This window comes from Phacochoerus africanus, chromosome 1, assembly GCF_016906955.1.
Source record: "Phacochoerus africanus isolate WHEZ1 chromosome 1, ROS_Pafr_v1, whole genome shotgun sequence".
In the NCBI taxonomy this organism is placed as follows: Eukaryota; Metazoa; Chordata; class Mammalia; order Artiodactyla; family Suidae; genus Phacochoerus; species Phacochoerus africanus.
This window is the reverse complement of record NC_062544.1, coordinates 171,754,028-171,777,551: the sequence shown is the minus strand read 5'-3', so window position 1 is coordinate 171,777,551 and position 23,524 is coordinate 171,754,028. Positions and strand designations below refer to the sequence as shown.

Here is a 23,524-nt window from a genome sequence, read left to right as displayed (position 1 = left end):
TTATTTGATTTTTTTTTTTTTTGTCTTTTTAGGGCCACACCTGTGGAGTATGGATGTTCCCAGGCTAGGGGTCGAATCAGAGCTGTAGCCACTGGGCTACGCCACAGCCACAGCCACACCAGATCCAAGCTGTGTTTGCGACCTACACCACAGCTCACAGAAACTCCAGATCCGTAACCCACTGAGTGAGGCCAGGGGTTGAACCAGTATCCTCAAGGTTACTGGCCAGATTCATTTCTGCTGAGCCACAACAGGAACTCTGCAAGCATTCTTAACAAAAATAAACTGGCTGATTTCTCTTTGAATAATGCCAGAGAATATCCATTGGTTGCAACAACTCTCAGAAATGAGTCACATGTTTGATTAAATCAAATGCCTTTGAAAAAGGATTTAGAATAGTCACCAGATTGCCCAGAGCCTCCCAGTCTAAGTCTAGGTTTAAATGTTATAGACAAGAATTTCCAACAACAGTCGAGACATGTTTACCTGGACACACATATAAACATACAGCACATATGACTTATGGCTGAAGGATTTAATGTAACAAATGTGACCCAGCTCCTTAACCTATAATAGTCTTTAAATAGTCCTTAAAAATCACAGGGCCATGCTTAAGATCATTACTATTAGCCCAAACCAAAAATACCTTCAGCAATATTGATGTCACTTGCCAACTATTACCTTCAGCAATATTGATGTCACTTGCCAACTATCTAAAAATAATTACCTCTAGGGAGTTCCCTTCGTGGCTCAGCAGTTAACGAACCCGACTAGGATCCATGAGGGTGTGGGCTCGGTCCCTGGCCTCGCTCAGTGGGTTAAGGATCTGGCATTGCTGTGAGCTGTGGTGTAGGTTGCAAACGAGGCTCAGATCCTGAGTTGCTGTTGTTGCGGCATAGGCCGGCAGCTGTAGCTCCAATCAGATCCCTAGCCTAGAACTTCCATATGCCGCAGGTATGGCCCTAAAAAGCAAAAAAAAAAAAAAAAAAAATCTGTTTTTTTCAAAACCACTGAACCATATTATATGTGTCTTTAGATTTTTATACATTGTTTTAATGCAGCTACTGAAATACCACCATTAAACACAATGGGAAAACAAATATATAAGGAAAGGAATATTGGACAGAACACTTATACTGTATAAATTTGGAGTCATCTAAATCAGGGCTTCTCAACGCCATCATCAAATCGAATGCACTCTTTCTGTGAGTCGTATTTCAACATATTTTCTTTTTTCTTTTTTTCTTTTTGCTCTTTAGGGCTGCACCCACGGCATATGGAAGTTCCCAGGCTAGGGGTCGAATCGGAGCTACAACTGCCAATCTGTGCCACAGCCATAGCAACTCAGGATCTGAGCCATATCTTCAACCTACACCACAGCTCATGGTAACTCTGGATACTTAACCCACTGAGCGAGGCCAAAGATCGAACCCTCATCCTTATGGAGCATGGATACTAGCGGGGTTTGCTACTTCTGAGCCACAACAGGAACTCCTTCAACATATTTTCAATACATGTATGTGTGATATAAAAACCATACATCATATAACCTCACACAGACTTCACTGTGCATGCTAGGGTGGTACCATAAAAATATGGACTGCATCCTTCTCTCTACTTCATCCAAGGAGGCTCTTTACCCTTGAACTTGATTAACAGCACCACCATCTACCCCAGGAACCTGCACTGCAAATTGAGTCATCCTATGAGCCCTCCTGCCCTCATCCCCATTAGCAACCCTGCACCCAATCTTGTAGAACCACCCTCCGATATGGTGGAAAAGCTAGGCCTCCTCCTGGCCTGGCCCTGCATTGGGCTTAGCTCAGGGTAATGGAGGCTGTGTGATCTCCTGGATCAGCAAGCATCTGGGGGTACAGCAGACCTGAATCCCTTCCTACCATGAGCCCAGATGAAAGGAGAAAATGGACCTGAGGTAGGAGGTAGATGGGACCCTGGGCAGGGAACAGCTGGCACTTGTTAAGCTGAGTAAACTGGGCCTTGTTTCTCTTTGACCCTTCAAGGTAAAAGTTAAAGGAGCTGAGATCAGCTGGCGTAGAGAGAGAAGATTGTTAGAAGAAGGAGGAGGCAAAGGCTGGAGCAATGAGATTGGAAACAGGGTTTGTTGACCAACAGAGTGGTTGGGAGCTCTAAGCAGGCGACACTCCAGCTCCCCTGCTGCAGGGGAGTGCGGGAGTGCGTGGTTCCTTATAGACAGGGGTCATTTTGTTGAGCCATGTGGTCTGTAGTTTGTCTTTGGGAACTGGTCCATTGCTTGGGCCTGTTCAGTAAGGAGTCTGTGTCCTTTTAGGCCTTGTTTCATTTTTCACCTAAGAAAGATGACCACTTCAATCACTCCTGGGGTCAAGGAGACCTCCCCAATTACACATGTGCAGTAAAATTCCTACGAGTCAGAAAGCAAGGGAGTGCCAGGCCTTAATAGGTCCTGATACCAACCCGGCATGCTTTGCTTTGGAATCCGTCTTTGTTAAAAGATGCACACGCATATTGGGGAGGGTCCTATGTCCAGCCAGGTATGAAAATTAAAACAAGATAATTGACTAAAGGCAAACAAATACCCAGAAGAACCGTGCTACATAAGTGATTTAAATCACTCTCTGGTGCGCTTCTCATTGAGGGGGATGCCCTCACCCACACTCCTCTTTAGGGTGTGTGTTACTTCTTTGCTTCTGACTTAAATACACTACTCTGCGAGCTCTCCCACATGCTGTACTGTGACTCCAACAATAAACTTTATATCTGTTTTCACGGTCTTTGCCTCCTTGAAACATCCTTGCTTTCAACAGGGGACAAGAAACAGGGCAATTCTGCTTCTAGCCTCTTGTTAATCTAGTGGCTAGGATTCCTGGTTTTCAACCAGGCTGCCCAGGTTTAATTCCTGAGCGGAGAATTAAGATCTCCAAGCCATCACTCATGGCTGTCTCTCTGAGATCAGACCCACCACACTATGATTTTTATTTTATCTATTTATTTTTTGTCTTTTTGCCTTTTCTAGGGCCAATCCCATGGCATATGAAGGTTCCCAGGCTAGGGGTCTAATCAGAGCCACAGCAACGCTGGATCCGAGCCGTGTCTGCAACCTACACCACAGCTCATGGCAACACCGGATACTTGACCCACTGAGCAAGGCCAGGGATCGAACCTACAACCTCATGGTTCCTAGTCGGATTCGTTAACCACTGCACCACGACAGGAACTCCACACACTGTGATTTTTAAACTGCCAGCATTATTGCTTAAGACCTTGAGTTTTCCATTCTGTCCGAGGCCCTCACATGTTCTTTTCTTTTTTTTTTTTTTTTTTTGTCTTCTTGCCTTTTTCTAGCATATGGAGGTTCCCAGGCTAGGGGTCCGATTGGAGCTGTAGCCACCAGCCTACACCAGAGCCGCAGTGACATAGGATCCAAGCCGCATCTGTGATCTACACCACAGCTCGTGGCAATGCAGGATCCTTAACCCACTGAACAAGGTCAGGGATCGAACCCACAACCTCATGGTTCCTAGTCAGATTCGTTAGCCACTGTGCTGCAACGGGAACTCCTACTTTTTTCTAATACTTTTAACTCTGAATGCTAATTTTCTAATGAGATAAAAATAGCCAACTGTTATCAGGGACTCCCTACGCAGCAGACATCATGCTCAGTACCTGACCTGTATCAACTCCCTTCAGCTCCCTGACAAATCTCTGAGGAAGTACTAGTATTACCCTAACGTTTCCAAGGTCACACAGGTCAGAAAGGCTGTTGCTGGGATCCAAACACTGGCCACCTGGCTCCAGAAGCTTTGGTTTTAATTGTTGCTCAATATCGAAATGAAACAGACACCTCAAGGTATTAGTGATACAACCAAAAGCCCTGCTAATTATTTATGCTACCGAATGCCACGATCACAAACTATTTCACCACTGCAAAGCTGGGGTTGAAGTTGAGAGGCACTCTTCATTGAAGCCTCAATAATTCCTTTACTTCACATGAAAGGTCATGATCACTACTAAGAGAACATTAAGCCCATCAATCATGCATATTTGGTCATTTTAATTCAGAAGAGCATATGATTCATGATCAAAACCTGGATCAGTGTCACTTGCTGAGCTGGCACAGGTGTAAACTGAGACAGTGTGGTCAAACCTGGACTCATAACACACCTGAAAATTCATGTCTATGATAGGACTGCGTGTCATACCAGTTAAACAAGCAACTTAGGACAAGGACAAAGGACTCAAGGAATCCAGCCATTTCATCAATGAGAAGCCCTACTGTGAAGTTTTTTTCCATCCAGTTTACTAACACAAACTGTGAGCTCCTGGATGTCAGATTAGCAGCTATTAAACAAAAATCTCTTAACAGATGTTTCCTGGGAGTGTGGATAGTGGTTTCCAGGCTAGTGCTTGTTGCCGGTGGTTTTGTTTCTTGCCAAAAGACCCTCAGTGGAGTCTTTTTTATTTGCCTTGGCTTCCTAAAGGAATATATAATCTAAATTCTAATTTAAATTCTCTCTCTTCTCCACAGCAAAACCATCACGAATCTTTTGTCACACTATTAATGACTAAGTACAAAATTTATGACTGGTCAGATATCAAAGGGATTTTAGAGAGGGAGGCTGCATTCACTCTTCCCACACACAGGCCTCTCTGGAGACAACAAAACAAACAGGCTAACTGACATTCCTGGTGTCAAAGAACTACAGCTCAGGTAGGATAATTGCCCCTACAGGCAGTCTACCAGGCTCCCTAAGGAGGAGTAGAATCTGGGATCCGAATAGGCGTGATCACATGTCCTCATTCAACCCACACCAGGAGCCAGGAGAATCTGACAAGGCAACATGCACAGCTGCTCCCTAAACAACCCATTCAAAGACTAAGCACCAAAACTTGGCCTCATTGATTCTTCATTCTGATTATACCCACTGGTCATGCAAAACAGCCTAAGAAACACCGCTGTGCTCCAAATATTAACTAAAGAGATATGCAGCTCTCCATAGCACTAATTGCCTATAACCACATGAAAAAAGTCTCAATCGAGTCACCAAGGAAATTAAATTGCCAAAAATAACCACACCACCCTCCCACAAACCAGAAGTACACACAAAGTGTGCTTGGCTGATAGCAGCTTGCTGGAAAGAGAAGAAGACCTTGTCTGAGTCTACAAATTTAAGGTGTGGTTTATTCTCTGGTTTTAAAAAAAAAAAGACTGAAAAAGAAAAAGAAACTGCATGAGATCACCCACGGCATTTCCTGTGACTGCAGTTAACCTCAGATAAGTTCCCTGAAGTCTCATACCACAGAACCTTCCCCTGGACTTGCTAGAGCCTGTTCTGCCCACACATCGCACAGCCCCAAGTGACAGCTGTTTATCAAAACAACTCTGGGAAAGTTTATCTAATTGGTAAAAGAAACGTTCACATGTTGAGGCTTGGGGAAATCATTCTTTCTTATACATTCTGGCTTGACTTGAATTTTATGCTAACTCGAATGGCCTGTTTCTGGCCTATCAATCATACATTGCACATCTGCTTTAATTATTAAAGAAAAGGGCACACTGACCCGAAGTAAAGAAAGCCCATGTTAAAAATAAAGATTAAACGCCATCCTTCCTGGGATATCCATGCTGGTACTGCTTTGATGAAAAGAATCCCAGGTGCCAAGATTATACTGACTCACTGTGTATGTGCTAAGCTGTGTGTGTGTGTGTTTCTTCCTTTTGAAAGTCAAGGAATGGATCCCTGAGTTGTTTCATGTTCTTTGTTCTGACAAGATACAAAACTGTGCTGAAAACCATGTCTCTCGAGCAGTTCCTCAGAGTTATGTGAGAGGCTGTCTCCCAGGCTACAGTCCTCAGTTTCACTCAAATCTCTTTCCTATTCCTATTACAGACTGTTTGTTGATCATTTTCATCAACATAGTAAAAAGGAAGTATTCATTCTCTACATTAAGTCTCATTCCAGCTCAAAACTTCTCAAGGCTCATTTCCCTAACCTGTTTTAATGATTTACTAAAAAGCTGAGCCGTCACAGTGCTAAGCAAAGAAACCATCTTATAAAGCAGTGTGCTATTCTCCAAGGGATCTTGCTTAGAATGAATCATTATGCAGGTCAGGGGTCTGGAAACCTACAAGAGGAGCTTAAACGTGTGCAGATACAGGTGTTTAAACAAATTTGATGGCACCGGGATAATGTTAAAAATTTATAATCTTTGTTTTCAGATTAATTCCATCATCTCACTTAGCTTTAGCTACAGGACCAGAGCATACAGTTGGAGGACAGTCCCTGCCTCTTCCCTATTTAAGTAACACACTTTCATTCAACAAACACTTCTGAGGGCCTGCTATAGGAGTGGGCACTGGGGATACCAAAACAAGCAACCAAGACAGCTACTGCCCATTCCAGCTGGGGCTGATATAAAAACACATGCCACGTGGGAAGAATCTGGACAAGGCCAAGATATGAGGATGAGGACAGCTGAGGTGAGTCCTAAGAACAGATGAGAGCAGGATGAGATAACGAGAAAGGATACATTTTGGAGACTTGGAGGGATAAAAGGAAATGCCTTCTGATTCATAAGCATCCTTCCAAAACATATACAAAGAGGAGAAAAAAAATGCACTGAGACTTTATTTTTACAACTGTTAAAGTTCTCAATTTTGACTCTTTGCTGATATCAACTGAAATTCATTCCTTCTGATTCTTAAGGATAAATCCACCCTAATACTAGCAACACAGAAGACCTCTTTCAGCAGTTCAACTAATTGAGATTAGCTATTCAACTTAAGACAGAACATTAGAGTCTATCCCAAAGTGAGGTTTTATTAGCCAGCTACAAAATATGTAAATATCGTACATACAATTCTTTTTATAAACGGTTACTTCTGCCAACCTTCCAGAAGGTGGAGATATTGTACCAAACATATGTTTCTTCAATTATAATTGTCCAATAAAGGTACACATACAACTGCTAATGAATTCCTGCGCCTGTCACTCATTTTAAGAGATTAAAAAAAAAATAAAAATAAAGCACTGTTTTACAATACAGTGACTAATTACGTTGTAATGCCCGCCACCCTCAACTACTCTAAATCAATGCACAGAATTTGGCAGTATTTAATGCTTTACATAGAGAAACACAAAAAGGCATGTCTGCATCTGCATTCCATGTTTTAATACCAGGTTATACTTTTTAAAGCACATCTTCAATTATTTTACCACAAAGCTCAAAAATGTCATGGCATAGTGAATTATGAACACCTCAGCATGACTATTAAATCCCAACATTGTTCCCCACCCACCTCTGCTGACTTTCCTTTTCTGGTGCCTTTGCCCACATCATTTTCATCCCAGATTGACTTTTACCCCATTCTAGAAACAAAAGAGCCACCTAGCAAGAACCACTGCAGATACCAGCTCCTTCACAGATCCTTTTATTTTATTTATTTATTTATTTATTTATTTATTGTTTTTTTGCCTTTTCTAGGGCCGCTCCCATGGCATACGAAGGTTCCCAGGCTAGGGGTCTAATTGGAGCTGTAGCTGCCGGCCTACCCCACAGCAACACCAGATCCAAGCCATGTCGGCGACTTACACCACAGCTCATGGCAATGCCAGATCCTTAACCCACTGAGCAAGGCCAGAGATCAAACCCGCAACCTCATGGTTCCTAGTCAGATCCGTTAATCACTGAGCCACGATGGGAACTCCCCACAGATCCTTTTAGAGGGCAACTTCCAAACTCATTTCCTTTAAAGTTCTCAGTATTTTCCTATAATATTTGTATTGGGCCTTGTACTAAACCTTTGTATTCTTTTTTTTGTTGTTGGGGTTTTTTGGGGTTTGTTTGTTTTTGCTTTTTAGGGCCTCACTCACGGCATATGGAAGTTCCCATGCTAGGTATCACAGCCGAGGGCCTGAGCCCCAGGCACAGCAACGCGGAATCCAAGCCACATCTGCGACCAACACCACAGCTCATGGCAATGCCAGATCCTTAACCCACTGAGGGAGGCCAGGGATTGAACCTGTGTCCTCATGGATACTAGTCAGATTAGTTTCTGCTGAGCCATGACAGCAACTTCACCTTTATATTCTTAAACCAATATATTGCTCAATGTCCAGTGTAATCCTATCTGCACCTCCCAACACACACACACACACACACACGCACACACATTTTCTAAATTACTTGCCAGCAAAGCCTATTTTAACTTTTTAAAAAATGATGTAACCTAGTAAATAGCTCCTATGATTAAAATAGATTCACTGGAGTTCCCGTCGTGGCGCAGTGGTTAACAAATCCGACTGGGAACCATGAGGTTGCGGGTTCAGTCCCTGCCCTTGCTCAGTGGGTTAAGGATCCGGCGTTGCCGTGAGCTGTGGTGTAGGTTGCAAAAGCGGCTCAGATCCTGTGTTGCTGTGGCTCTGGTGTAGGCCGGCAGCTACAGCTCCGATTGGACCCCTAGCCTGGGAGCCTCCATATGCCGCAGGAGCGGCCCAAAGAAATAGCAAAAAGACAAAAAATAAAATAAAATAAAATGGATTGACTGAAAATGTTCATCTACCTAAATGTCCATCAAAAGGTATTGACTAAATAAATTATGGGTTACTCTAAAGCCATGAAAAGAAAAGCTATAATTATAGAGGGCTAACATCAACAAGTCGCCAAGACAGCAAGTGGGGAAAAGCAAAGTGTCCTATAGTGTGGCTAAAGGTCTAATGAAGCAATGGGAAAAATTAGAGAGAAGGCAATAACATTAAAGTTTTTTTTTGTACTTACTTTAAAAATTCTTGGGGTAAGGAACAAAATGAGACATTTATAGAAGTAAGTAAACCAGTTTTGAAGGCAGTTGACACGCTCGATAGAAACTGACTGGAAACAATAACAGACATTTGAAGATTCTGTGTGTTACACTCACTCTATTTGTAGTATGAATACACAAGGGATGTTTATATATAACCAGTCCTGTTACTGACAAGGCAGAGTCCAGCCTGGAAACATTGCTGGGGAGCTGATGGGGTGGGAGCAGCAGTCATACAGAGGGCACGTGGAGGATTCTGAGGTTAATCGGGATGAAACCCCACAGTATTTTAATTTTAGGGCTCCACAGAATGAAATGGGAAGAAGTTGAGGGAACATAGTACTATTCAACATAAATCGAAGCATCAAAGACAAAACAATGATTACATCTTTTTCCTTTTTCTTATTTTAATAGCAAGAATCCTGAAAGCAGGAAACATGCCTTGCTATTCTATTCTATTCTAATTCCTATTCTGTTTATTATTACCATCCTCATCACCATTTTATTTATTTTGAATTGAAACTGGTGTCTACACCTGAATAAGACCCAAGTCATTTGTGTTGTTAATCATCTTTTAAAAAATGCTTTTAAAAGTACATGAAACTATTAGTAATAAGTAGTTTGTCAGGATAAAATATTCTTACAAACATTAATAAGAGACTATAATCGAGCAGGACCCTGGGAGGCCTTCCCACAGTAGACCCACACTCCTGTCCTCCACCTGCATTTTTATCTATAGAAAAACTTTAGTCAAAGAACCAATTGAATCACAGAAGTGAAAAAATACAGAGAAAAAAGAAAACAGTAATAATAATTCAGCCATTCAACAAAGTCAGGAACCTTCCATTCTTCAAAGACTACAGATAATATTCTGAGTCCTGTCCTTGAAGCTGTTTCACAGGTGTGGAAGCCCCCACTAGGTGGAAGAAGTCAACGGGGTGCTGCCCACAAGCACACAGACCCCAGACATTTGGAACCAGAAGGTTGATGACACTGACTCCCAGTTACCTCTACACCCACCAGTCAGGAAAATGTCCATGAACTGATCATTCCCTGCTCCTCAAACACTATAAGACTCCTCACTACCCGCTCCAAGGGGGTGGGGGGTCGGGGGGCACAGTCCTTGATGCATCAGCCTGCTGGGTTCCCCTCTTTGCCTGGAAATTAAAGCTTCTTTTTCTGTTTCCTCCAACTCTGCCTCCGTGTTTCTATTTGGCATTGGTGTATAGAGGCAGCCAATATTTCGGCAATAATACTTATTTCTGATTCTAATAGAGAAAAACACATACATGCTAATCTTTACATTTAAGCATATCCACAAAATGCCCAGCTCAGGGAAAACTCCAGGAAGTATAAAATGGTGGCAGGGCCAATTTTACATCATGCACTGAGGTCTGTCTGAGTTGTTCACAAATGTGCCCATGTTTCCACAAGCCCCACACTCTGGGACATCTGGGGCCAGTTTTCAAAATCTGGGTGACAGGGTGAGGTGCATAAATAAATAAAGGAGGACTTCACTCCTAAGACTTCCCTGCTAAAATGAAGGTGTAACAATGACAGTGTACGAACAGATTGGTATCATTCACTGACATCCAGCTGGGAAAAAACACTGATGACAGAAGACAGGCTGAAAAAGAAAACTCAAGGCCCCAGGAGAAGTCGGACCTCACTGTTCTGGCTGCATGAGCCCCTGTTGTTATTCCTCCTTCTTTCTTGGTTTTTACCCAATCTGTGGATGTCCTGGCCTTCCTCTGTCTCCAGATCTCTGTGAATCTCTCCTCTCATTAATACCACCCCACTGCTACTCTGATCACGGCAATTTCTGCTCTCAGGGCACAGTGCTGCATGGGTATCCAAAGCTGTGGCAGTAACTGACAAGGCCCAGACAGCTGCAGTGAGCTAGACAAAACAGGAGGTCAGGCATCTACCCAAAAGATAAAAGTTCCTCCAAGTGTTGTAAACCAGCAAGGCAGGGATGCTCACACCTGGCCACAGTTCTGACTCACCCAGATGCTTTTGAAAATATAGAATCCAGAGCCAAAAAAACCCAAGGGTTCTGATTGGCTCACTTAAAGTAGGGCCTGGAATCTGGATTATTAAAGCTCCCCAGGTGGTGGTGATGGCTAATCAAGTATATAAACAATGGCCTTAAGAGCCAGAACTGGAGTTCCCTTCGTGGCGCAGTGGTTAACGAATCCGACTAGGAACCATGAGGTTGCGGGTTCGGTCCCTGCCCTTGCTCAGTGGATTAAAGATCCGGCGTTGCCGTGAGCTGTGGTGTAGGTTGCAAACGCGGCTCAGATCCTGCGTTGCTGTGGCTCTGGCGTAGGCCGGTAGCTGCAGCTCCGATTCGACCCCTAGACTGGGAACCTCCATATGCCACGGGAGCGGCCCAAAGAAATAGCAAAAAGACAAAAAAAAAAAAAAGAGTCAGAACTGCTTCATAGTTGGGGGCGGGGCGGGGCGGGGGGTGGGAGGGGGTGGAGGTGCGGAGGGCAGTGCACAACAGCTCCAGGTTTTTCGGAAAGGTCTCCCAAACATGGAATAAGGAATCACAAATCCTGCCCCTGCTCCAGTGTCAGTAAGGTCCTGTAGCCAGAAGCTCTACTAAGGCAGACAGTCTGTCTTGAGGCATGCAATCTTGAGAACACAAGATGAACAGATAACTCACCAAGTTCTTCTTGGGTGGTTATGTTTTCATCTTCCCCAATTACAAGGCAAGCACAGCCTTGACCACTAATTTTACCACTCGCCTTGTGGTTCACAGTCATATTGCTGGACGTCAAGACCTCTTCAAGGAGATGGACCTCAAAGCCTCTGGCCAAGACAATAATTACCAGACCCTAATCATCCCCCCACCTGTCTCATTATAATGCCCCACCCCCCCACCTTAAGCACTCTGGCCTACTCCTTCCTACTCCCTATTAAGAAAGTATGTGGCCCACTCCTCAGCCTACCCCTATAGGCTTTATACATCCCTAACCTACCAGCAAGTGTATCTTAAGACCCCTCTTTCCCCAATCAATCAGCAGGTCTGAAAGTTTATCTTAAGACCTCTCCTCTCAACAAGGGCTATATTAAAAAAAAAAAAACCAACCCGTTCTGCTGCTAGCAATGCCTCTTATCTCAGTAAACTTATCTTTCTTTTCACCCTATGAGTCTGTAAAATTCTTTTTCTAACCACCATGCACAGACCACAACGATTATCACCTGTACCGCCTATCTGCCTGCCACACTCTCTTCACCTTTCTCACCTTTGGATTAAAATATTATGTCTGCATATAACCAATATTTCGCAATGAGAAAATACACCTTTTCCTGTCTGGGTTCCCCACAGTGACTGTCATAGTGTACCCAGCTCTCAGGTGCTTCATCACTTCAGGAATCAGTGTTCACTGTTCATCTGGTTTTAAGAGCCACTGAGCTGGGGAAGGAATCCTAAACTCTGAGTCTAAACTCTAGTTTAAACTCTGCATGAGAAAGTCAAAGTGACTATATTCATCAAGCAAAGTTGATTTCAAGATGAGGAATATGACCAGGAATAAAGAAGGACATTTCATAACAGTAAAAGGGTCTGTTAATCAGGAAGAAATAACAGATGTAAATATGCACACATGTAGGAGCAAAACTTCAAAATACATGAAGTTACAGAAAAGGGGAAAAGTGAAAAAATCTCCAGTTCTTCTTTCAGTAGTTGAAATAACTAGTTATAAATGTAGAAAAGAGACTGAAGATCTGAAGACCATAAATCAACATGTACCAAAAAACTACAAAATAAACATTTCTTTCAATTGTACATGCAATATTATAACCAGACAGACTATATGCTGGATCATAAAATAAATTAAAATCAAAATTTTTAAATCTTAAAAAAATAAACTCTAGGAGTTCCCGTCATGGCGCAGTGGTTGACGAGTCCGACTAGGAACCATGAGGTTGCAGGTTCAGTCCCTGCCCTTGCTCAGTGGGTTGGGGATCCGGTGTTGCCGTGAGCTGTGGTGTAGGTTGCAGACGCGGCTTGGATCTCACGTTGCTGTAGCTCTGGCATAGGCCGGCAGCTACAGCTCCGATCTGACCCCTAGCCTGGGAATCTCCATGTGCCACGGGAGCGGCCCAGGAAATGGCAAAAAGACAAAAAAAAAGAAAGAAAGAAAATCCATTAAAAATAAATAAATAAATAAAAAATAAAAAAAATAAAAAATAAACTCCAGCTGCAATCCAGCCCTGCCACTTCCTAGCTTAAATAACTTAGTTAAATTTTCCAAAGCTCTGTTTTTTTCCTCTGTAAAAATAGGAATAGTTGCCCCCCAATGGTTCCTATATAGATTGGCTGCAAAGAGATCTAATACCAAAAAAAAAAAAAAAAAAAATCTCAACGTGCTCAACGTGAATGAAACATATTGCTGGCCATGTCCGTAAACAAAGGATGTTACAGCAATCAAGGCATCATGGTACAGCTGTCCCAACAGCAGTGAGCCCTGAAGGACTCAGAACGGAAACAAAGAAGGCCCACCATCTAGCAGTCAAATGCTGCAGCCACAGGATATAGGCCCTAGATAAGATGCATATCAAAGGAATGATGTCAATGAGCCCAACTTTACATCTTCCCATACAGAAAAGCACTCAATTCATTAACTTGACATGTCTGGGTTTTTTCAATTAACAGTAATCTTTTGATGTTCCTACTACCTGGTCTTTCGTGGCAAAAACTTCTATATAACCTGACCCCACCCCCCCACCTCTTGGGAATGGTTTCTCAGCTTTATCTGAGATGCTGTGTTCCAGGCTCGAAGTCCTCGGAAAGTCCCCGAATAAAAGATAACTCTCAGAGTTCCCGTCGTGGCGCAGCGGAAACTAATCTGACTAGGAACCATAAGGTTGCGGGTTCAATCCCTGGCCTGCTCATTGGGTTAAGGCTCTGGCGTTGCCATGCGCTGTGGTGTACGTCACAGACACGATTGGGATCTGACATTGCTGTGGCTGTGGTGTAGGTGGGCAGCTACAGCTCCAATTGGACCCCTAGCCTGGGAACCTCCATATGCCACAGGTGCAGCCCTAAAAAGACAAAAAAAAAAAAAGTAACTCTCAACTTTTAGGCTGTGCAATTTTTTTCAGTCAACATAGACCAAGTGTGTGAGATACATGCATCTATGCTTTGATCCAGTCCTTGCAGATGAGATTTCCTTCCGAGACTCTGGTCATACCCTCCCTACCCTGCTTATGCCACAAACCAGCTTCCCATAAGCCAAACACAGTCACACTCAGGTTCTGTTTCAGCCCACCGGACAGCAAGCCTACAAGAGTTTGCAAAGTGTCTGATTTCAACAACAACGCGTGAAACCAGGAGAGACACAGAAGTGAAGTTAGGAGCGTGGGCTCCAGGATCTCCTTTGCCAGGATCCAAACTCCAGCTCTACGAGCTGTGGGACCTAACTTAGGATCTCTGTGCCTCAGCTTCCTCTACTCTTAGGAAAGAGGGAGGGGGAGGGACAGGAGTGAAAGCCACCCAGCTCACAGAGCTGTTGTGAGAACTCAGTGAGTTAAAACACTTAAACACAAAAAGTATCTGGAACAGCCCACATGATCGGCAGGCAAGGTTCTGACAACACTGGTCCATCCACAGTGAGGCAACGCTGGGCCCTGATAAGCTCCAGCTGGGCAGCAGCTTCCCCCCTCCCCCACTGTGGGCCATGAGTTCTGCAATTTCCTTTCTCCCCTAAGGGTCTACCTCAGGTATCTGGACCACCTGCCATCAGAGACCACTTACATGCTATCCCTTTGGCCTTGGACTTCACAACTCTTGGCACAGAGAGGAAAACAAGCAGCTCCAGTGAACTTAATTTAATAATAATGTCTGTCTACTTCCCCCTCACCCCAACAGGCTCCATACCTATGAGGAGCACCCCACGGAGAAGGCAAGAATGCAAGGGAACAATTAAAGGGTGTTTCTGAAACCATCAGCATAAATGCAGAGCCTCCTGCAATAAATCAGGGAAGTCTTGAAAGCCAAATCATCCATTTAGTCAGCATAACATTTACATCTGAGGGACTCTACAGCATGCCCTGGTAATAAGCAGGCTCTGAAGGTTCATCCTGTTTGTCTATTTGTGCTTAAACATATTTACCAGGCAGATATCTTTGCAGCAGAAGCTAGCAAGCCTCTATAGGCATGTCAACTTTAAAAATATGCACAACCTAAAAGTTGAGGGTTAAATTTTATTTGGGGCGAAATGAGGACCATAGCCTGGGAGGCAGCATTTCAGATAGCTCTGAGCTAGGGCTCCAAAGAGGCAGGGGAGAGTATCAGTATGTACGTGATCTTGGTGAAGGAGTGCTACATGCAACCAAGCACACATTTTTACAGAGGGTTGCTGCTGGTGTCCTGAAGGTTACTACTAGTCATGAAGAGCAGATGACACCGTGAAGGATTTCAGTGCTTTTCTAGATGTGAGCAGATGCAAGAATTGGGCACATAAAATGTTCTGAAAATATCTAACTCCCTGAAGACCTGTTCTGCCAGTTTCCCCCCTCACCCCCAGCACAGAGTGCCTCACTCTTGATCTCCACCCTGAGCTCCCTTCAGGGGGTGTTGCTTCAGGGTCAGCAGCTGCAGTAGCTCATGATTCAGTCCACATTGAGGCAGATGGCAAGTGCCAACCTCCAGTTCACAGGCATATGGTGCTCCTGGCCTCAAAGCAGCAGCCAGGACCCAGTGGGCCCTGGGAAGAAGGAGGACTGCATCACCCAGGCAGAGCCAAGTGGGAAGCTTCCCTAAACCAGCTCTGGGTCCCCCAGGGCCTCTGCTGAGTTTACTAAGGATCAATAGTGGCTATGTCTGTATGTAAGACTCAAAATAAGCAAATGCGCTTCGTGAGGGACGGGACTGGAATCTGATTTAGTCACTGCTTCATCTCCAGTACCTGGAACACTGCCTACCACACAGTAGGTGCATACTAAGTATTTAGAACAGGACCTGGCATATCATATGTCCATAAATAAGTACTACTGACTACTGTAACCATAAACGTAGGGTACACTTTTAAGTCCAACTGAACTTGACACGTTAAACTCTGAGCCCATAATTCAGCTATGGAACAACCTGAGTGAACACACCTGCAACGTAGCAGCCTAATAAAGAGCCTTTCAGGGCAAAGTTTCTTTCTTATCTGGTTCTGAGTCACACACTTTAATGAGAGGTTTGCAGCCAAATTTAGTATTTCCATTTCTAACTGCACACTAGTATTCAGCAGGAAAGAGAGCACCCTTCAGGACATTATAAATTATATTATACAACTTTAAAAGGAACCAGAAATACAAAGGGGTCCTGCCTCTCACTTTCAAAACAGTAACATTAACAGCACACACTTAGCAAAAGATTAACACACGAGTTAATCTGAAGCCCTACTCATGATCTATTTTTCAGTAATGCTCAAATATGGAAAAATTAATGTGGAAAAAAATGGCAATGATAATACCTCTTATCTAACAGATGTGGTCAGGGGTGCCAAAATGCTTCTTTACTCAAACGCTAATTCCACATTTCCAGGTAGCCCCAGTCACCACCTGTTTGTGAACAGTAGTTACACTGGGTGGCTGTTGACAAGGAAGGGGGAGCAAACCTTGCCACCCCCAAATCTGTCTCTTTGGTCTGCTCATTATTTTGAGCTGGAAAAAATCTAGGCCCCAAAGATTCAGGAACCTTTGACCATCCCCTTAACTGACTAAAAGAATTTAGACAGAGGACCTGTCCCAGGAAGGGAGCCATCATGAACAAGGTGTACAACGGGAGGACCCTAGCAAACGTTTTTGTTAAAATGCTTCTCTGTGTCCCATTGTTCCTGTGGCCCAAGAAACACTGGTTTACCATCTGCTCTTTCTCATCTTCCTGTGCATTACCTTCCTGCCCTTTGAATTCCACGACCCCCCACCATCCTCCTTTGCCCTTAGCTGAAAACGGTATTTAAGGTGGTGGCTTCTGCCACGTTGTGAGTTACTGAGTTTTCCTGGGTCTCTCCCGTGTATACGTGTTATGACACTTTTGTTTGCTTTTCTCCTGTTAATCCGTCTCATGTCAACTTTATTCTCAGATTGGCCAGAGGAGCTTAGCAGTGGAGGGGGGAGTTCCTTCCTCCCCTACAACAGTTTCCTCTTAGGAGGGTGTGGCAGATGGGTGCCCCCACCAGCTCTCCACCTCTCACATGTTGAACTTGGCAATGGCAAAATTTAAAAAGAAAACCTACTCAGGTTGTTGCCTGGCTGTTCATTTGCCGTATGATGTGGTGACGTGGCGGGGGGAACATAGTAGAAAATTTCAAGAAGGAAAAAAACTCACATTTTTTGTTTTTTTTGATCACGGAAGGAAAGGCACTAGCACGGAGGCCAGCCTGATATCCACGTAGATCCAAACATCTCTCTCTCCCTCCTTGTTTCCATTTCCCAACCTTGAGCAATTTCAAACTGACCAATTCAGCAGTGACAGTCAACCTTCTGTCTCGTGGTTTCTGTCAAGTTCCTGATTTTCATCTGTTCTTGAGGACGAGCAAGAACTGCGTACGGACAGTCTTAATTTGGGGCGTCCACTGAGACATACTTTGAAATAAGTGCTGTGTGACTCGCAGACGAAGGTCTACAAACAGGTAAGGAAACAGCTTTTCCATGAAAGAACTTGAGTGTGTGTGAACCGGGTGTGAGAATGGAAAAGGAGATTGCTGAGTAACACCAGACTGTCCCCATTCTCAGTAAGTTACTTTGGGCTTGAGAACTATAACTGGTTAACATGGTAATATATTTGCTCACGCTAGCTTGGGGATCCAAATTTAACATTTTATCACTGAGGATTAATTAGGATTTCCAATTGTGACTGTCAAAATATATCTGTGATGAGGAAATGCCAAAGAAAATGTTTAAAAGATATTCATTCAGGATAAACATTTCTAAAGCTTATATATGCATACCAAAATTGTCTCTAAAAAGTGCAAAATCAATTATGACAATAATACTTACAAGTCAGTTTTTGTTTGCAATTTCATGTGTACATAAATACACAATTAGTATTTATTTGTGTATATATACCTATATAGGTAGAAGTTTTTTAACCTTTGTTTTTATTGGAATAAATTATCCCTATCAATACCTAGCAAGCTATGTATTTGCCTTTAAAGAAAACTATAAACTGAAAAAAAAAAAAATACCTCCTATGCATAGCAAAAATTTAACTTCACATGCTACTTATTATATAGGTCTGGGACAAACTAGCTAAATTATTCAAAGTACTTTAAACATTATAATTTAAATTACAAGGGAATTAGCACAGATCCACCCCATCAGATCCAGCCAATCTCATGCAATCCATCTAGTTCATATTTTTTTCAAGCAAGGACAACTAATTCTATGGAGAAAATGAATCAAAGATCACAAAAATACACTGTAGTTTGCATATTCATCTTCTTAAAACATACAGATTTGAAAACAGCTGTGGCATTTAAAAAAAAATCTAAATATCATTGGTAAGTTAAAGAAAACAATGTGCTCGATGTAAAATATAAAAATAACATTTTATGATTTGTAAACATAAATTTCATACTTCAATAAAATCTACACATACACACATAAAAGGAGGCACACATACACACAATTACACACTGGTAATATACACATAAACTACAGACTGTCATGTCTGTGTAGCTCGGTAAGGAAGGAAGGCGGGCACACCAAGATACCCAAAGCTTGAAGATCCAGGAAGGGAAAGGGGGTAGGGCATGGGGAAGCAACTACTGTTTGCTGAGATGCAGTAGCGCCCATTTTAAAGTTGAGGAAGCAGGTAGACAGGGTGCAACCACCCTGACCAAGGTTATCCTGCTGATATCTAGCGAGCCTGAGCCCCTGGGCACAGGGAAGGAGCTTGTACCCCATTCAGGGCAGGACCCCACACCCCTCAGGGTTTCAGCAGCCCAGTCTTACCACTGCTTCCCTACCCCCACCCCCACCCCGCTCCCCTGGCCCTTCCGCCCTACCCTGCCAATCGCCCATCATCATGTCCTTCAGTCTGCTTCAGCTACTTTCAACCCCAACATGCACTTGTAGGACGGTATTTATAATTACTCCACGAGAAGAATGTCCAGTCTAGCATCATGCACCTATCTGGGGGAGAAAAATTATACAGAAAATGTAAAATTATAATTATCTCCGAGATGTTTAAACAGGATACAACAAGGGAAAGGAGACAGGAGTACAAAAAAGAAAGCCTCTCAAAACCAGGAGAAGGGATTGGGGGGGCGGGGGACAGACATTAAAAGAGCTAGTGGGTACACTAGGCAGCCAAGTACTAAGAAACCGCCTGCTAGGAGGCTGGTCTACCAAGCTCCTGAAGCCATTCGCCTACCTGTAAAACAGTGATGACATTAGCACAAGACCACTGAAGGATTAAATCAGACCTTATTTATAAATTTATAAAGACTTTATAAAGGCTTTAATATAGAAATATAGAAAAAATGTGTTCAGTAAATGTTGGCTAACCTCATCACTGCTTTCACTGTTATTATGAAAACTCACTGAATCAAAGCAGATGTATATGTAATTACGTATCAGACCACTGGAAAACATAACTTAGACATTTTGATACCTTTGTAGAGCAAAACAAATAGACATGATATAACATAAAACCATTTACAACAGTGCCTGTCAAACTTTGCTACATGGCAAAATTACAGCGGGGGTTGGGGGGCTTGTTGAAACATACCTCTTAGCCCTCCTCCCCAAGGTTTCTGATTTAATAAACTGGGTTTGGAACTTAAGAATCTGCAGTTCAAACAAAGTCTCAGATGATACTAATGCTGCTATCTGGGGGCTAACACTTTAAGAACCCCTGATCTACACTGAAACCCAGTCACCCACATCTGCCTTACTAATAAAACTGTCCATATGATTCTCATTTAATCTAGGCCAGTTAATGAGAAAGCAAATTATTCAATATATGCTTAAAAAGCAAAAGCACCTTATAATACCCACATAGTTAAGCATTACATTATTCTTGATTTAAAAAGAACAAAGAGAAACAAACAAGAGTCAGGATATTTACCATCAGTTCAAGACACTTTTGAAGTCAACTATTGAATTTAAGAATATTGGGGTTTTATTTTTTAATGTACAAAGAGCTAGTGCTGTTTCTGCAATAAGAGGTCCTAGATTACCTAATTTGAGGAAGTTCACTTAGTCCAATGTACCAAAGCTATATCTGCAAGTACCAGTGGTAGCAGTATGGGCACAGCTGTGCTGTTTTGCACAGATGCGCCAAGAGCAGGAACCCTCACCAGATTTTTATGGGTGGGTCCAGTAGAGCTGCTGGTGACCCATGGTGTCTTCTCAGATGCAAAGGGAAGAGGAGAGGAATATTGTTGTCCCCAACAATGTTCATTCTATAAAATGTCTGGAGTGAATTTAGGTATTGAGGCTTCCCTAAGCCCAAGTCTCTATGTAAGAAACCTGAAGTCATAGTTATTCCATTTGGTTTCAGCATTTCTTTGAAAGTTGGGTTGGGGCGTTCCCTGGTGACACAGGAGGTTAAGGATCCAGTGTTGTCACTTCTGTCACTCAGATGGCTGTGGTGGCCTGGGAACTTCCGCATGCTACAGGTGCAGCCAAAAATTAAGAAAAAGATAAAAATAAATTAAAAAGAAAGTTAGGGGAGTTCCCGTCGTGGCGCAGTGGTTAACGAATCCGACTAGGAACCATGAGGTTGCGGGTTCAGTCCCTGCCCTTGCTCAGTGGGTTAAGGATCCGGCGTTGCCGTGAGCTGTGGTGTAGGTTGCAGACGCGGCTCGGATCCCGCGTTGCTTTGGCTCTGGTGTAGGCCGGTGGCTACAGCTCCGATTCAACCCCTAGCCTGGGAACCTCCATATGCCGCGGGAGCGGCCCAAGAAATAGCAACAACAACAACAACAAAAAAAAAAAGAAAAGAAAAGAAAGTTAGGGTGTTCCTGTTGTGGCTCAGCAGGTTAAGAACACAACGCAGTGTTCATGAGGATTCAGGTTTGATCTCTGACCTTGCTCAGTGGGTTATGGATCCAGTGCTGCCACACGCTGCAACATAGTTCGAGGATGCGGCTCGGATCCACGTTGCTGTGGCTGTGGTATAGGCCGGCAGCTGCAGCTCAATTGGACCCCTAGCCTGGCAACTTCCATATGCTACAGGTACGGAGGAAAAAAGAAAAGACAGTTAGGTTGGTACCAGGTAAGCTATCTCTGGAATGCCGAGAACAGACCAGTCCACAGAGACATAGACAGAAGGCAACAAAAACTTTCTCTGCCATCTTCTTCGTGGGTATTCTCACTTTCAGAGAGCTGTCTAGCAGAGGAGGATTGAGCACTAAGGAGGGTTTTTTGGCTGCACTCATGGCAAGGGGAAGTTCCTGGGCCAGAGATGGAATCTGCACCACAGCAGTGACAATGCCAGATCCTTAACCGCTAGGCCATCAGGGACCTCCCAAGGAGACTTGCTTTCATCAGCACAAGACTGCCAAGCCTGTGTGGGCAGAGCAGTAGTTCTTAAAGTGCAGTCTCCAGACAAGCTGTATCAACACCACTAGTGAACTTGTTAGCCATGCAAATTTTTGATCCCAGACCAAGTGAGTATGAAACATTGGGGGTGGAGCCCAGCAATCTGTGTTTTAATAGCCCTCTAGGTGATTCCGTTGCACATTCAATTTTAAATTCCACTGGGTAAAGTGTCACTAAGTCCTGGGACAGCTCTAATTTTCACTTTCTTCCTGACATAATTGTAAATGGTGCCCCCTTTCCTTTCTACCTCGGAGGTGTCCTGGTTTGGACAGTAAATTATATAGTCATCCTTCACTTCAGATTGAATGCTACATAAGGGTTTCTTGGATTCCATGTACTGCTTGAGATTTTAAATTTGCTTCACATCTGTTACTACATTTTGGTACTAAACCCACAGACGCCCTGAATGCTGAAAGATGCATTGCCTCATAAAAGTCTAGGGAGCATGAATACAGAAATTCATTTCAGAAGGGGTATCCCATCGTTACCAAAAAAAAAAAAAGTACCTACCACCAAACTATATACAATCTAATTTAAATCCCTAGCATGTGGAGTCTCCTCCATCACATCTTTTAAATCCTTTTCACTAAATCTTGTGGTTCCTCTACAGGGAGTTTTCTTTTCTGGATGAGTACCCTAGAAAAGTTCAAATCTAGTAGGTAATTTACTAGTCCTATTTTTGTAGCAATTACTTGGCTATATTAATTCACAGAAAAATCACAAAGCTTCTCAATCCACCTGTTCTTTTAAAGACAAAGTGAAATAATTGGTCATATGCTTTTGGATCAGATCCATTTTCCATTCCTTTGAAATCTCTGTCTTCACTCAGCCTAAATTAAATTGCTGGCTTTTTATTCTTCACTGAAGTCTTCCATCTGCTGTTTCTGGAAAGAATCAAAGGCCTTAGACATCATGATCTGACCCTTTATCTTTGAGATAAAAGTCAGAGAGGGGTCAGTGGCTTCCACTCAATTATATAACATCTGCTGTTGAAGTTAAGATCCCAAAGAAAAAAGAGAAATATCAGCTATTTGGCCTCTCTGGCTTGGCCCAAAGGAGACTGTATACTGTATACTTTGGGGAGATGACTAGGAAAAAGAATCTGATTCTCAATTTTCTAGGATCACACACTTATTTTCATCATGTCACTGGACTCTGAAAACAATTTATACCAAGCCAACTTGAAGTGCGTCAGTTTCTCTTTTATTGTGGGAGAGATACCTGGCTGGAAAGTAGGGCCCACCTGCTGCTTACAGGCTCTTCCCAGTGTGTCCAGCCCTAAGGTTAAAGGTTGGTCAGTGAGCTCATAGGAGGCTTCATTTAAAGACGTTTCCATTCTGCTACAAGGGAGAATAAAAATCTCCTTTTCATTCTAGAGGTACTTCAGTTACTCATTCAATCAAAAAACACTGATTTCTTACCATGTGGCAGCCACAATTCTAGATACTAGAAGTACTCTTACTGCAAGAGTCCCTCACCTCATGAAGCTGGCGTTCTAAGAGGCACAAAGACAAACATTTACATCTTCAATCTTTCTCCTCTAGGATATGATACTTACTCAGTCTGACAGCTATCTTTGGGCAAGTTTTAACATAGTAGATTACATTTTTATTTTCTTTATAGAGATTTGGGGAATCCTAATCTCATCGGAAGGCAAGCAACATTCACTGACTTGATTTAAATCCTAGAGCTGATAGCCCTGCAGGCACCACAACAAAAATGGACCAAGACAATACCAAATTCAGTTAAATACCCTAGGAATTGGCCCACAGTGTTTCATAGTCTCTCTTTCCTGATCCCTGAAACTGCCAACTATGTTTCTGTGCAGGGATCTCACTGCCTCTTTCCCTACCATAAATATCTGTGCAAGTACCACCTTTGTAGAAGTGAAAAAAGGAAGGGAAAGGAAACATTCTGAGATGAAGAAAAAAACTAAAATTTAAGAGCAGCCGACTCTGTGATCACTGGCTCTCTGAAGAGTTTGAATACACAGTCCTTGTTGCCAGGGCCACTGATGCAGGCAGCTTGGGTAACCAAAAACTAGACTAAGAAGGAAAACACTTTTAGAAGAAGATAAATATTTCCTTGCAATACATTAATTTAACTAAAAATACATAATGTGCTTTTACTACCTAAACTTTTGGTGCTGTGGCAAGATTTTCTTCCTGAGTG

The 23,524-nt window shown here is 43.0% G+C and overlaps 2 protein-coding genes across 4 annotated transcripts in view; one reads left to right on the top strand and one right to left on the bottom strand.

The window, feature by feature from the left end:
* The window catches only part of MED12L (mediator complex subunit 12L), a 352,961-nt gene that overhangs the window by 154,557 nt on the left and 174,880 nt on the right, over positions 1-23,524 (bottom strand). The window lies entirely within an intron of this gene.
* Positions 16,934-23,524, top strand: part of P2RY14 (purinergic receptor P2Y14) — a 55,590-nt gene continuing 48,999 nt past the window's right edge. For both annotated transcript variants that reach the window (XM_047784766.1, XM_047784757.1), the window contains exon 1: positions 16,934-17,433. The gene's annotated coding sequence lies outside the window, so the exon portion shown is untranslated. The remainder of the gene's footprint in view (positions 17,434-23,524) is intronic.